Consider the following 14,783-nt stretch of genomic DNA (forward strand, 5'->3'; position numbering starts at 1 on the left):
GGGTCTAGGCCAAACAAAAGCCTAAGTTCTAGAAATATCAAATATTAAAATATTCTGAAGAAATTACATGTAGGAAGTATTTATAGCATTCTGCAGGGTTGTCTAGAAAATATGAGAAAATATGAGTAATTGTAGAGAAAAGTTTATATAAATATTTGTAACCATTACATCATGAATTTGTTGGTAAAATCCTAACCATAGATTTGGGGGACCCAACTAGTATAAATAGGTGGTATGTCTTAACATTTATATCAAGCAAAAAAAATATAAAAATAAAATAAAATTTGAAGTGCTCAATAACACAAGTAGCCTATTTATCAATTCTCTCTTCCAAAGTTCCTCCATCCCCCAAAATTTCTTTCCAACAATGTGGTATCAGAGCCTAAAGATCCTTTTCAAGAACATGGCAAGCAATAGCATGGTTTCATTCCAAGTTCCTATGATGAACAAGAACAACTATGATAATTGGAGTATCATGATGAAGACTCTCCTTGGCTCACGTGATGTTTGGGAGATTGTAGAGAAAGGATACATCAAATTAGAGAATGATGGTGGTCTTTCTCAAGCAAAAAGGGATGATTTGTGAGTCTCAGGAAAGTGAGACAAGAAGGCTCTCTATCTAATCTATCCAGAATTAGATGACGATGCTTTTGAGAAGGTTTCAGAAGTAAAGACGATGAAAGAAGCATGGGAGAAACTTCCAACATCATACAAGGGAGTGGATCCCGTGAGGAAGGTACTCATTGCTTCGGCATCTTTGATATAGTCATCTCAATTTGGGGGATTATAGTAACTCTTTGGGAAGAGCATGGTGAAAGAGTTGCCTTTCATAAGTCACCCTAATCAAGTGTGCGAATGATGTCTACTTGGTAAGTAGTTCAAGATAAGCTTCCTAAAGGAGTCAAACTCAAGAGCTTAAAGGCCTTTGGAACTCATATATACAGATGTGCGCGGACCGATCAAAGAAAGCCCACTTGGTAAAAGTAACTATTTCCTTCTCTTCATTGATTATTTTTTGAGAAAAACATGGGTATATTTCTTAAAGCATAAATAATAGGTGTTCGGGAACTTCAACAAGTTTAAATCCCTTGTTGAGAAAGAAAATGGTCTAGTAATTAAGGCCATTAGATCTGATTGTGGAGGAGAATTCACATAAAACAAATTCCAAAAATATTGTGAAGATCATGGGATTCATCGACCATTGATCATGTCGAGATTTTCTCAACAAAATGGAGTGGCGGAAAGAAAGAACAGAAAAATTTTCAACATGCCAAGAAGGATGCTTAAAAGCAAGAAACTGCCAAAGGAGTTTTGGGCATAAACAATAGCATGTGCAGTCTACCTATCTAACCGATCTCCAACAAGAAGTGTATCTAGAAAAACACCACAAGAAGCATGGATTTGAAGGAAACCTGAAATTTCCCATCTCAAAGTTCTGGAAGCATTGCTCATGTGCATATGCCAGATTAAAATAGAAGCAAGTTGGATAACAAAAGTGTGAAATAAATCTTCATCAGTTATGACTCAAATACCAATGGCTACGAGCTGTACGATCCAAATACAAGAAAGACATTCGAGTAAAGATGTAGTATTCGATGAAGAAAGAGAAAGGGATTCGGGAAAACATGATGAAGACTAGAACTTTATACCTTACTTCGAAGAAAATGACATGGAGCAAATAAGTACAATGCAAACAAGATAAGAACCTTCTGTGCCACTAGTTTCACCAACTTCAAGTTCTCAAGAGGATAGAAGCTCGAGCTCATGTATTTAGCGCTTCAGAAGCTTACAAGAAATTTATGAGGTAACTGAAAATCAAGATAATCTTTCATTATTTTGTCTTTTTTTCCATTGTGAGCCCATGAACTTTCAAGAAGCTATGGAGAATCCGAATTGGAAAAATGCAATGGAAGAAGAGATTAATGCAATCAAGAAGAGCGATACATGGGAGTTAGTCTCATTTCTAAAAGATCACAAGGCGACTGGTGTGAAATGGGTTTACAAAGACAAGAAGAATACAAGAGGAGAAGTTGAAAGATACAAGGCAACAGTAGTGCCGAACGGTTATAGTCAAAGAGTCGGCATTGACTATGATGAGGTATTTTCTCTTGTTGCTAGACTCAAAACTGTTAGATTGATAATTTCATTAACAATTTAGAAGAATTGAAAAATCCATCAAATGGATGTGAAATCTTCCTTCCTCAATGAAGTATCCGAGAAAGACTGTCTACATTGAGATACCTCAAGGCTATAAAGTTGAAGGAAAAGAAGAGAAAGTTTTGAAGCTGAAAAGGTACTTTGTGGACTAAAGCCAACTCCAAGAGCCTGAAATGCTCAGATAGAGAACTATCTACAGCAAAGAAATTTCATCAAGTGTCCATATAAGCACGCACTTTACATCAATGTCCAAAATAATGATGTACTGATTGTGTGATTGTTTGTAGATGACTTGATCTTTACAGGTATCAACCCAAGCATGTTAAATGATTGACGTCGGGCTCATGTCTTACCACCTTGGCAATGAAGTATAACAAGAAGGTAAAGGCATCTTTATCACATTTGAAGGCTATGCTAAGGCTATGCTAAGTTCAAGATGGGTGATTCTAATCCGATGAATACACCCATGGAATGTGGAATCCAGCCGTCACGTTGTGAGGAAGGAGAAAGAGTTGATCCAACATTCTTTAAAAGCATGGATGGAAGTTTGCGATATCTAACATGCACGAGGCAACATGCACGAGGCTTGACATTTTCTATGCAATTGGAGTTATCAGACGCTTCATGGAGAAACCAACAACCACACACCTGAAGGCAGCAAAGAGAGTTCTTCGATACATTCAAAGGTACGATAAACTACGACCTATTCTATTCTATTTTCGATATTAAAAACTCCTAGGATGTAGTGATAGCAATTTGAGTGGAGATGTGGATGACCAAGAAAGTAAAATTGGTTTTGTATTCTACATGAGAGACATTGCCTTCATGTGGATGTCAAAGAAGCAACTGTTTGTTACTCTCTCAAGATGTATAGCAGAATATGTGGTTGCTACCTCATTTGTTTGTTATGCAATTTGTTGAGAAATCTATTATAGAAATTGAGACTACCACAAAATGAGCCAACCAAAATTTTCATATACAACAAATCAGCAATTGCCTTGGCCAAGAACCTAGTCTTCCATGATTGGAGTAAATACATCGATACAGATTATCATTATATTAGAGAGTGGATCAAAAGAAAGGATGTGTAATTAGAGTATGTGAAGATTCATGATTAGGTAGCTGACATCTTAATTGAGCCTCTTAAAGAAGAAGACTTCACATGATTAAGAGATTTACTGGGAGTAACGAAATGGGTTAACAAGAGGAATGAAAGGTTTCATTTGAAGACATAGAAAACTGACTTTAGGTTTGGAAAAATAGCAAAATGATTAAATGTCCTCATCTTCGATATATTACATTCTCGGTTTAAAAAATGCCCAAATCTTTTAATGCTAACAAAAAAAAGTTTCTTTCCCCTAAATTAGGTTCTAATAACTAACAAATCTTAATTAAATAGTAAAAAATGGATAACACAAGACAAATAAAAAAAGGAAAATAAGAATCTCGATATATAAAAACATAATATAGAAAAATGGAACATACCACGAATAGGTATTTCAATCATTAAACAATACTAACTACTATATGACAACAACATATGTGAACATAGTTCTTGTCTATTTATAATCTAGAATTGAAGCTCTATATAATTACTTGCAAAAAAGTTGTGGTTGGACGATACGTAGTTCAGAATCATAAGTATTAAACAAAAATTCTCAGTCAAATATAACAAATTCTCGACAAGTTCTATGATTATGCAGAAAATCATAAATAAATAAATAATATATATATATATATACACACATATATAAATTAAACAGGAAGTAAAAATTTTAGATAGAGTGATATTTCAAAATAAGATAACATTAAAAAAAAAAAAAAAAGAAGAAGAAGAAGAAAAAGAAGAAATGATAAATGAAAAAAATGGAGTAGAGTGAAGTTTCAAAAGAATGATTTTGATACTAATTAAAAAATGGAAAAAGAAAAGAAAGAAGCAAGTACCGATATTACACCTTGTAAAAATGGTACGGTGCTATACAACCCAATTTCCCTCTTCCTTAATAGAGGTTTATTAAAACAGTATTACACCCTGTAAAATGAAAAGAAAGAAGCAAATAACAAAAGAGTAACAAAAGAAAGAACCAAATAACAAAGAGTACCAAAAGAAAGAAGCAAATCATAATTCTTGTAAATCATTATTCATTAGTACATAGCAATTTTAATATGTCGTTGAAGAAAAATTGGTGAACAATAAAAGAAAGAAGTAAATAATGACTACTTACCGTAGAGAAAATAGTTTTGTGAAATTAGGAACTGAAATTATTGTGAATACAAAAATAATTTTCCATTTATTATTTCTCTTCCTTTTCATCTTCTGATTTTGAATTCCCCATCTCTATTTTTCTTCATCAAATCTCCATTGCACTTTTTCCTGCCGATAAGCTCGTCTAAAAAGTTGTTGCTTCATCTAAATCTCTCATAGTATGAGATCCAAGCGTGATACAATATCTATACATTGAAGAATCCGAACAACAATAACTCCAATCCTAATTTGCATAAATCGATTAAGAAGAGCAAACACTTCTCACTATCAATATTTTCTTTGGTGTTTAGAAAAGAATTGGCAAGAATAATTTAGAGCATGAAAATTTATCATGACTGCACTCCAAGAAAATTAGATGCTCTACAAAAGTAGTTTTCATGAAGTATTTAGGCAATAACTCTACGAAAAGAGGGAATGCTGTCGTAGTGCTTTTTAGTAATTTGAGATATCAAAGAAAAAGAAGTAAAATAAATGCATAAAATAATAGGTAAAATGAACAAGGATGATATAAAATTTGAAATAAATACAAAAAGAAAAGAAAAAAGAAAGGAAAAGAATGGAAGAATGGAGGAATGGAAACAATAAGAATTATAGGAGATTTGAAAATATATGTATATAAAAAAGAGAGAGAAAAGAAATGGCAAATAGTGAGATTTAAAAATAAATATTTGATATTATCTCAAAGTTTCAAACAAATATGAGAGATTTTGTAGGCTATAAAATAGGAAGACCAAAATTTAATTGGTGTAATACAAGATATTATTGAGGACATTTTAGGATTAACTAAAAAACACATCATGTGCAATAGAGGCATTTTGCCTTAATTCAAAAGAATCTATGGTTTGTTATTTTTCCAAATGATAGTGTAAATACTGCCATATGCCTGAATATTACTTGCAAAATCAAGTTTAAGAGGGGGTGTTGAAATGTAAACTTTATTTTCGATTAGAAGTAATTGGGTTTAGCCGAAATAAAGCCCAAATTCTAGAAATATCAAACATTAGAATATTCTAGAGAAATTACATGTATGAAATATTTAGAGCATTTCCTAGGATTCTCTAGAAAATATGAGAAAAAAGAGTAATTGTACAAAAAAGTCTAGATAAACATTTGTAACCATTAGATCATGAATGCGTTGGAAAAATCCTAGTAATAGATTTGGGGAACCAGCTAGTAGAAATAGGAGGTATGTCTTAACATTTATATCAAGCCAAAAAATTAGAAGTGCTCAATAACACAAGTAGCATATTTCTGAATTCTTTCTTCCAAATTTTCTCCAAACTCCAAAATGTCTTTTCAACACTAAGTTTCTCTAGAAACCTTGTAGTAAATAATATCAATTGAGAAAATGTGAAGTAAATTATAAGATTGTTACTACTACTAGTGAGATGTACGGTAATTAATGAAAATATGATGAGACTTATGAATGAATATATGGCGGAGTATGAGAAAATGAGATCATGTTAGAGAATAGAAATTCTCCAATTGGTGGTGGGTTCCAATAATTGCTTTAGTTCCTCCATTTTAGCAAAGATGGTTAGCTAAGAAGTATAGATACTTTATGAGAAGCAAACAATCCGTATCAGATACGTATCTGATACACAATTTACGTATCTATTTTTATACGTATTTTTTTTTAAAGAGAAAAGACAAGCAACTCATTTAATATTTTCCAATCTAAAACTAGGCAACCTATTTAAAAAGCTCACTGCTCGAGTCCAAAACTAAAAGGAAAAAATAAATAAATAATGGACCAAATCTTAGACTAAAATCATCTAATCTCCATCTTCACATTCGAGTCTACACAAAGTCCATCAAATTATAAACCATTTGGATATATTCAACAATTCAATGAAAAAATTCTTCGTTTATCTTCATACTTCTCCCTCTATTCTTCTTCTTTGTAATATGAGTCACTTTTCTATTGCATTTTATTAACTATTGTATTTCAACATCTTAGATGTTGCTTTTTATGTATTGTACTGCAGTGTTTGTATTCTATTTTGTACTATTGTTATTAACTTGTATGCTAAATTTATCTATATCCTAGAATTTTTAAAGAAAAAAAATGTATATTCAACGTATCAGTATTTTCATTTTTTAGAAATATATATATTAAAAAATATAAAAATATATAAAAAATGACGTATCCTTAGACGTATCCGTATCTTAATTTTTTAGAAATTGATGAATCGTCATATCTGATTATATCTTTATCGTGTAGCCGTATCGCTTCATAGATTGATATTCATTCCTCGATTCTCATTTCCTTAAACGGGGCCTATGTGAAGATCTCTTTTTCTTTCAGACCACTCTTTAAAATTTTCCCTTCTATAGCTTCTACTTTTAAATGTTTAAAAAATATGTGGGAACTAGGGTTATTCTTAGAAATCCATTTTAAAATTTTAAATAAATATCTAAAGAAACAAAGGTTTACATCGATAGATTCTATGCATATAACCTCTATGAAAGTTGATTCATTATTCTAATGATAATATTTTCATTCTTTACCTAAATACTTATACAATTTTACCATCTTCATTCCACAGAAAATGAAGGGACAACCAAGAGTTTGGAAGGAGAATAAGAATAACAAAAAATGGGATTTCTAACGGAAGTTGCAGTAGCAATTGTAACAGAAGTAGGAAAGTACGTGGTTAAACCAATTGGACATCAACTTGGTTACCTCGTTTTCTATAGAAGAAAGAAGAAGGAGCTTGAACAACGACTTGAAAATCTTGAGAGTACTAAAAGGGATGTGCAACGAAGGGTTAAAGAGGCAAGGAGCAATGCATATGCAATCCATGAAGAAGTTTCAAAGTGGTTGGTCGATGTGGATAATGTATTATTCCATGATGAACTATCCAATTCCAATCCAGCTTGCTTTAACTTGCCCCAACGACACCAACTAAGTAGAGAAACAAAGAAGAGGACCACTCATGTCCTTGAACTCATAAACAAAATAAACAACTTTGTGGAAGTTGGTTGTCCTGCACCTCTTCAAGCTACTGAGAATACTATTATTCCTGAAGGTTATCAAGTTTTAGGATCAAAAACATCATTGGCCAAACAAATTAAGAATGCACTTGAAAAACCTAAGGTGAATAAGGTTGGAGTATATGGTATGGGAGGTGTTGGAAAAACTTATTTGCTCAATGAAGTTAAGAAATTGGCGTTGAAAGAAAGATTGTTTGATCGAGTGATCGATGTGACCATAGGTCAATCTAATGGTGTAATGGAAATGCAACAACAAACTGGAGACATCCTAAATATAGAATTGCCAAGAAGAAGGGAGGGAAAAGTATCCTTTCTACGAAATGCGTTGGTGGAAATGAAAGGTAACATCCTCATTATGTTTGATGATTTATGGAAAGAATATGATCTTATCAAAGAGGTTGGAATTCCATTAGGTAAAGAAGGATGTAAGGCACTTATGACAAGTTGAGATCGAAATATACTAACCAATAACATGATCAATAGAAATGAGTGTTTTCGTGTGACTTGTCTAAATGAAGAAGAGTCTTGGAAGTTTTTTACGACAATCATTGGCGAAAAGTTTGATACGACTTATATGGAAATCATTGCAAAAGAGGTGGTAAGAGAATGCGGAAGACTGCCACTTGCACTTGATACTATTGCAAAAGCACTGAAACAGAAGCAAATAAATTATTGGGAGGATGCTTTAAGTAAATTGAAAAAGTCCATTGCAGTGGATATTAAAGGGGTGACTCACAAAGTTCATGCTTCACTTAGATTGAGTTACGATTATTTGGATGGAGATGAAGCCAAAATACTATTTCTTCTTTGCAGTGTATTTCCAGATGATTATATGATTATTAACAAAGATTTGCAAAGGTATGCAACGAGTATGAGATTGTTGAAAGGAGTAAATACTTGGGTATGACTTCACTCCTTTGGAGTGGTTGTGTCTTGATAGAATGATGTTATTGGAGAGTATAGTTCCCAAGCACGCTCCAACAAATCCTTTCAATAAGCTAATAGTCATACAGATAAAAAGTTGCAAGCAGTTGAGGAATCTTTTCTCGTTCTCTATTTTTAAAGGCCTTTCAAATCTTCAAATGATTAAGGTGACTAATTGTGATATGATGGATGAGATTGTATCTGTAGAAACTGAAGATCAGAACACCATTAGCATTTCTCCCTTGATATCATTACACCTTGTGGGTCTAAATAAAGTTACAAGTTTCTGCACCAAACCATTCATCCAACAACATTCACGAACTATCATTCCGTTTTTTGATCAACAAGTATGTACCATGAAATTTTAATTTGTACCTTTTATTAGCTACTTTAATAAATAATTTCATTTTTTTAATAATTTCATTTTTTTTTCTAGGTAATTTGCTTTCGGAAACATTATACTATCTTTTAATATATAATACATATGAACATCAAGAGTTAGAGAAGAGCTCAAAAACAAAAAAGATAACAAACTGAAGCTAGCGAAAAGCTTTCAAGTTTAAGACATAAATACTCTCATGTAGGTTCTAAAAAGAAAACTAAGAAATTTGTTAGAAAATGTGTTTAAATTTTAAAAGTTAATATTAAATGGTATCGTAAAAATTCCTGGTTTAAAAAAAAAAATTAAGACAATTGTTAAGATTACAAATAACTTTTTTAACTGGAGGATTACAATATTGCAGGTTTCTTTTCCTGAAATGAAGAATTTATCTATTCATGGAGGAAACAATTTGGAGATGTTATGGCATAATGATGGACCTAGTGCAAGTTCCTTCTGCAAACTTCGGTTTATAAGTATTCGAGATTGCAACAGGTAGAGATATATATTTCCTTGGAATGTAGTGAAATCACTTGCATTTTTAGATACATTGTATGTCGTTTCTTGTGAGTTATTAGAAAGGGTGTTTGAAGTTCAAAAGTCGAGTTTTGGTGACATAAAAGTAGTTCAATTAAGAAACGTAACTTTAGATGACCTACCAAATTTAAAATACATCTGGAACAAAGATGTTGGTGATGTTCTGACATTTCCAAATCTAAAGAAAGTCCTGGTTACTGGTTGTCCAAAGTTGAAAAGAATTTTTCCAGCTTCCATCACCAAATGTGTTGAAGAAATGGAATGTTTAGTGGTGGGTGACCAAAATGAAATATTTCCTATGGATGAGCATCAAAGTTGGGACAGCTGGTATAGTCTTTATTTTATTTTTTCATTTTCATCAATATTAATGACCTATGTTCGCAAGAATTTTATATGTTTCGATCTGGATGTAATTATTGTGTGTTTTGTAGGTGGTACTGTTTCGGAACTTGAGTAGTTTGACAGCTTGCAATGAAGGAGAGCTTTTGGGTGATGTCAAAGTTTCTCACACTCAAAAGTCTTACATTGGTTGGGTATGAACAAGATGATAAATTGGTTTCTCTTCCATTAGAAATGAGTGAAGTATTATACAATATTGAGGAACTGAAAATTGAAACTTGCTTCCAGTTGGTATACGTATTTGGAAATGAGACAGAACATGACAATATCCAAAGACGATGTGGACATTTGAAGAAGTTAAAATTGAAGAACCTTTCTAATCTTACGCAGGTGTGGAAGAACATGAATCAAACGACCACAATCACATTCTTCAACTTGACTGATCTTGATGTCAGTAATTGCAATGGAATGACGAATTTGTTTAGCTCTTCAATGGTAAAGAATTTGGTGAATCTTGAGAATATTAAGATATATGGTTGTAGAGGAATCACCTCTATAGTTGCTGTAGAAGAAGAAGAAAATGGTGAAATTATCCTCAACAAACTGACTAGTCTAGAATTAAATGATTTACCTAGACTTAACATGTTTTCACTCTGGAAAAGGCACACTTAAACTTCCCTGCTTAAACATCTTGAGGATATATCGATGCCATGACATGAAAGCATTCTCATATGGAATAACAAACACTCCCAGTTTGGAATGCATCAGGATAGAACATAACATGGTCCCAATATTACCAACACGGGGGATAAATGACATTATTCAAGAGTTTTCCACACCAGAGGTATGGATATATGTTTTCAACAAACAAAATTTGTTTATTCACCAATTTCTTTTTTTTCCCAATCTAAGAAAAATACAAATAATAGTTTGGAAACTCTACTTCTTTTCAGATTGAATTAATCACGGGTATGAGTGGTTTGAAATTGAGCTTGAAAACATTGAAGAGAAGTTTTTGGCATAAACCAGAGTCATTCCCGGAACTCAATGGTCTTAGACTGGTTGGTTGTGAGGATGACGACATAGATTGTTTGCCATTGGAAATGAGTGAAGTATTATACAATATTAGAACTTTTGAAATCCAGAATGCCCTTCAGTTAATACAAGTGTTTGAAAATGGGGAATTAAGCGGAAACAATAATGTTAAAAGATGTGCAAAGTTGAAGCGTTTATGCTTGTGTGATCTTCCAAAGCTTACGCACGTGTGGAAAGAAAGTAGTGAAGTCACCACAATTAGCTTTGATAGCTTGCAGTGGATGGAGGTAACGGGATGTGAGAATTTGAAGTGCATATTACCATCCTCAATCACATTCTTAAACTTGATGTATCTTTACGTCAAGAATTGCAATGGAATGATGAACTTGTTTAGCTCTTCAGTGGTAAAGAATCTGAGGAATCTCAAACACATTGACTTATCTGATTGTAGAGAAATGATATCTATAGTATCGGGAGAAGAAGAAAATGGTGAATCTGTTTTCCAAGAACTTTATTTTCTGAGACTTCATAATTTACCAACACTGGCCTGCTTTGACACTACAAAATATATGCTTAAGTTTCCATCTTTGAAGAGATTGGTCATAGTTCAATGCAACGAAATGAAGACATTTTCAGTTGGAATAGTAAGCACACCCAAATTGTATTCCATAAATATTGAAAGAAGAGACTTTAAAATCTCACCAGCCAGGGACATAAATGTCATTATCCATGACATTTTCAAAAAACCCAACAGGTACACAATTTTCTATTACTACCCTTTTTTTATTTGCTTAAAATATGATTACAGTACAAAGACAATACTTATATAATCAGGATGGAGGAAAGCCAGGACGACCGTGAAGATCAACTCAACCTATGAAAGACTTTCCACCACACGGGTAAGAATCTCAAATGTCACCTTAATTAAACAATGATTAACGTTTTCATTATATAAGTGTTTCTTATTAATTGTTTTCTATATGTATGCATGTGTATATATATATATATGTATGTATATCTTACCCGAAATCTTAGTCTCGGTAACTAAATTAAATCACATATTTTCATTTATTAATAATGATTTTTTTTAGTATGACAACTATAGGGTCGAGGGATCGAATCTTTAACCATTTAAATAAAAAGGAATTGTCATGGAACTACGCTTACTTACATTATTGATAGCAGTTTAATTTGTAGTTTTATGTTTCTGAAATATTATGATTCTTTCCTCTCAAGTTCTTTATTGTGATCGTCAATCCTTAAAGAAGGCATTTGAAATTTTAGATAAATTGGTTCAAGAAACACCAAAGTATTTTTAGTTTTCAAAACTTGTTTTAAATTTTAAAAACATTCACTGAAAGTGGATAGCAACCCTATAAATGAAAGTAAGTTTAATTTTTAATAACTAATGGTTATGGAATCATAATTAACTATTTACTTTTGCAATGATAGTTATATCCTTAGGTTATCAAAATTGGAGAAGAGGAAAATGTACTGGTTCTATCCTTTAAAGGTGAGTTTGTACCAACTATACTGTGATGGGTTGTTTTATAGATTTTGTTTTAGCATGACCTTTTAGCTGTTTTCCTAATTTCAATGACACCTTCTCTGGTCCAAAAAATTATAAAATAGAATAAAATCAATTTTTACACTATTATAATCTAAATATGAGGGAAAAATACATGTTGATTATGCAAGAGAATTTGGGAATTAAGGACATCTTTCACAATAATGTGAACCAATTTAGGTTGTATTAGATCAAATACATTTATTGCACTTGATATGTTTTCATAATTCAAACAATGTCCCTATTGTAATGAGGGAGTTCGAAATATAATAATTATGTCGAAAATACTAGAATATATAACACAATGCAAAATAATTTGTAAAGTTTAGATTCATGCCTCTAAAACTATTGATGATAAACCATATTTGGTAAAAATCTTTCAGTAATAGAGTCTTTCATTAATAATTTTTTTCATACTTATTCTATTATTCATTTAATTATTATTCTTATAAGTGCTATACATTGCAATTGCAATTGTCAATTATAATTTGGGATTTACATTAGTTAAATGTTAATGTAAAATAAAAATAAGAAAATAAGAAAAGAAAAAGAACAAGTTGGAGGGAAACAGATATGCTTTACAAAGAATATTACTAAATAAAAAGATAAATTTTAGGGAGAGAAGTTTGGAATAGATTATATATGTCTACCTATTGATAGTACATTATTGTCTTCTTTCCTTAACAATAATAAATATGTTTACTATAGATTTTTCATAATTTTTAATTTAATAATTAAAATATTTTTCAACAAGAAAAAAACCATATACTAGAATGGAAATTAAGAATTCGAGAGTTTGATTATTTAATATTCTTTCCTTGATAATTTATCACTTTATCTTGAAAGACCCAATTAAAACCAAATAAAATTTTGTAATGGTTTATGACCACTAATGCTTATCAATAAAATATAGGACATCTAAAAATAAAAAATCATTTTTTAATTATAAAATATGTGTTTTGTAGTTAAATTGATCTTTTGCAGTGAAATTGTTCTTACCAGAAGTATTTATAATCATTTTAAAATAATTACTCCGAATATGGTTTAAGTTAGATTCTATAAAAAATATTTAGCTGCATCATAGGAAGTAGCTATTTTTGTACATCCTACCAGGTTGGTCTATGAATGCACGTGATATGTGATCAATATTTTAATTTTTTTTTTTTGTTATTCATTTAATTATTATTCTTATAAGTGCTCTTGGTTGCAATGGAAATTATAATTTGGGATTGACATTAGTTAAATGTTAATGTAAACTAAAAATATTAAAGAAGAAAAGAAAAAGAAAAAGTTGGATGGAAAGAGATATGCTTTAGAAAGAATATTTACTAAATAAAAGATAAATTATAGGGAAAGAGATATGCTTTAGAAAGAATATCACTAAATAAAAAGATAAATTTTAGGGAAAGAGATGCTTTCGAAAGAATATTACTAAATAAAAAGATACTTTATCTTGAAAGACCCAACTAAAACCAAATATAATTGTTTAATGGTTTATGACCACTAATGCTTATCAATAAAATATAGGACATCAAAAATAAAAATCATTTTTTAATTATAAAATATGTGTTTTGTAGTCAAATTGATCTTTTGCAGTGAAATTGTTCTTACCAGAAGTATTTATAAGCCTTTTAAAATATTTACTTGAAACATGGTTGAAGTTAGGATCTATGAAAAAAAATAGATAGCTGCATCATAGGAAGTAACTATCTTTATACAGAGATTGACCTATCCTAATGTGACATGTGATAAATATTTTAATTATTTTTTGATGTGAGTTATTAAAGAGGAAAACATAGAGATGAGTGCATCGGCACAAAAATATTATCTGTTCTATAATTTTGTTAATCTGTTCTTTTACCAACTACATATTTCTCTTCTTTATATTATTCCTCTGTAATTGTTCACTAAAAGGTTATTCTTACTTTTATGTTTTTCAGGTGCATTGTACTTTCGAATAACCATATTCCATGAAAGAGAAGCTGAAGTACTTTTGTAATTGGATTGAGAGAGAAGCTGTTACAATGGATTGCCTAACTTCTCAACTTTGGGGACTATGCACAGATCGATTGTTGAACTTAAGTTTTGAGTATCTTCTTTTTTGTTTCTTTTAAAACTTGCTCTATTTTAAGACTTTGATTGTGAAGATAAACATGTTATCTGATTTTTTGGTGAAAGTTAAATGTGCTAGATGTTATAGGAACATTCATCTCGAAAGTATTCAGTTGTGGAACTTTCCAACAAACATTTGCTTGTACTCGAATGGTTGTTGTAGTGGTCAATGTAGCTATTGTTTGTTGCTTCTCAGTTTCATAGTGCTTTTGTTGAGAAAATTATGCCCCAGTTTTCAAAGCTGTGCAGTAGATTTTGTGTAATTTCTAGATATTTAGTTTAGACGAACATCTACGAGTGTTAAACAAAACTAAGCTCAATGAGCTTACAATAAAAAATAAACAGGGATCCAGAAATTAGCTCAACGAAGAAGAGGAGAAAGAGTAGACAACCACTACTATAGAAATTGGATCACTTGATGTTTTTCAAATATCAAGTAAAGGGTATACTTGACACTTATAAAAGCGTCG

General features: G+C 31.3%; 1 long non-coding RNA gene and 1 pseudogene across 1 annotated transcript; both read left to right on the forward strand.

The window, feature by feature from the left end:
- The first annotated feature begins 7,022 nt into the window (after window positions 1–7,022).
- Window positions 7,023–11,070, forward strand: LOC120089075 (disease resistance protein RPS5-like; annotated as a pseudogene).
- Window positions 11,071–11,416: 346 nt separating this feature from the next.
- LOC120089379 (uncharacterized) lies at window positions 11,417–14,512 on the forward strand. Its single transcript, XR_005485156.2, has 3 exons — window positions 11,417–11,533; window positions 12,087–12,147; window positions 14,142–14,512. It is a non-coding gene; the product is annotated as an uncharacterized LOC120089379 (long non-coding RNA).
- The last annotated feature ends 271 nt before the right edge of the window (window positions 14,513–14,783 follow it).

This window comes from Benincasa hispida, chromosome 10 (assembly GCF_027475165.1).
Source record: "Benincasa hispida cultivar pf3 chromosome 10, pf3_genome.v1.1, whole genome shotgun sequence".
NCBI lineage: Eukaryota > Viridiplantae > Streptophyta > Magnoliopsida > Cucurbitales > Cucurbitaceae > Benincasa > Benincasa hispida.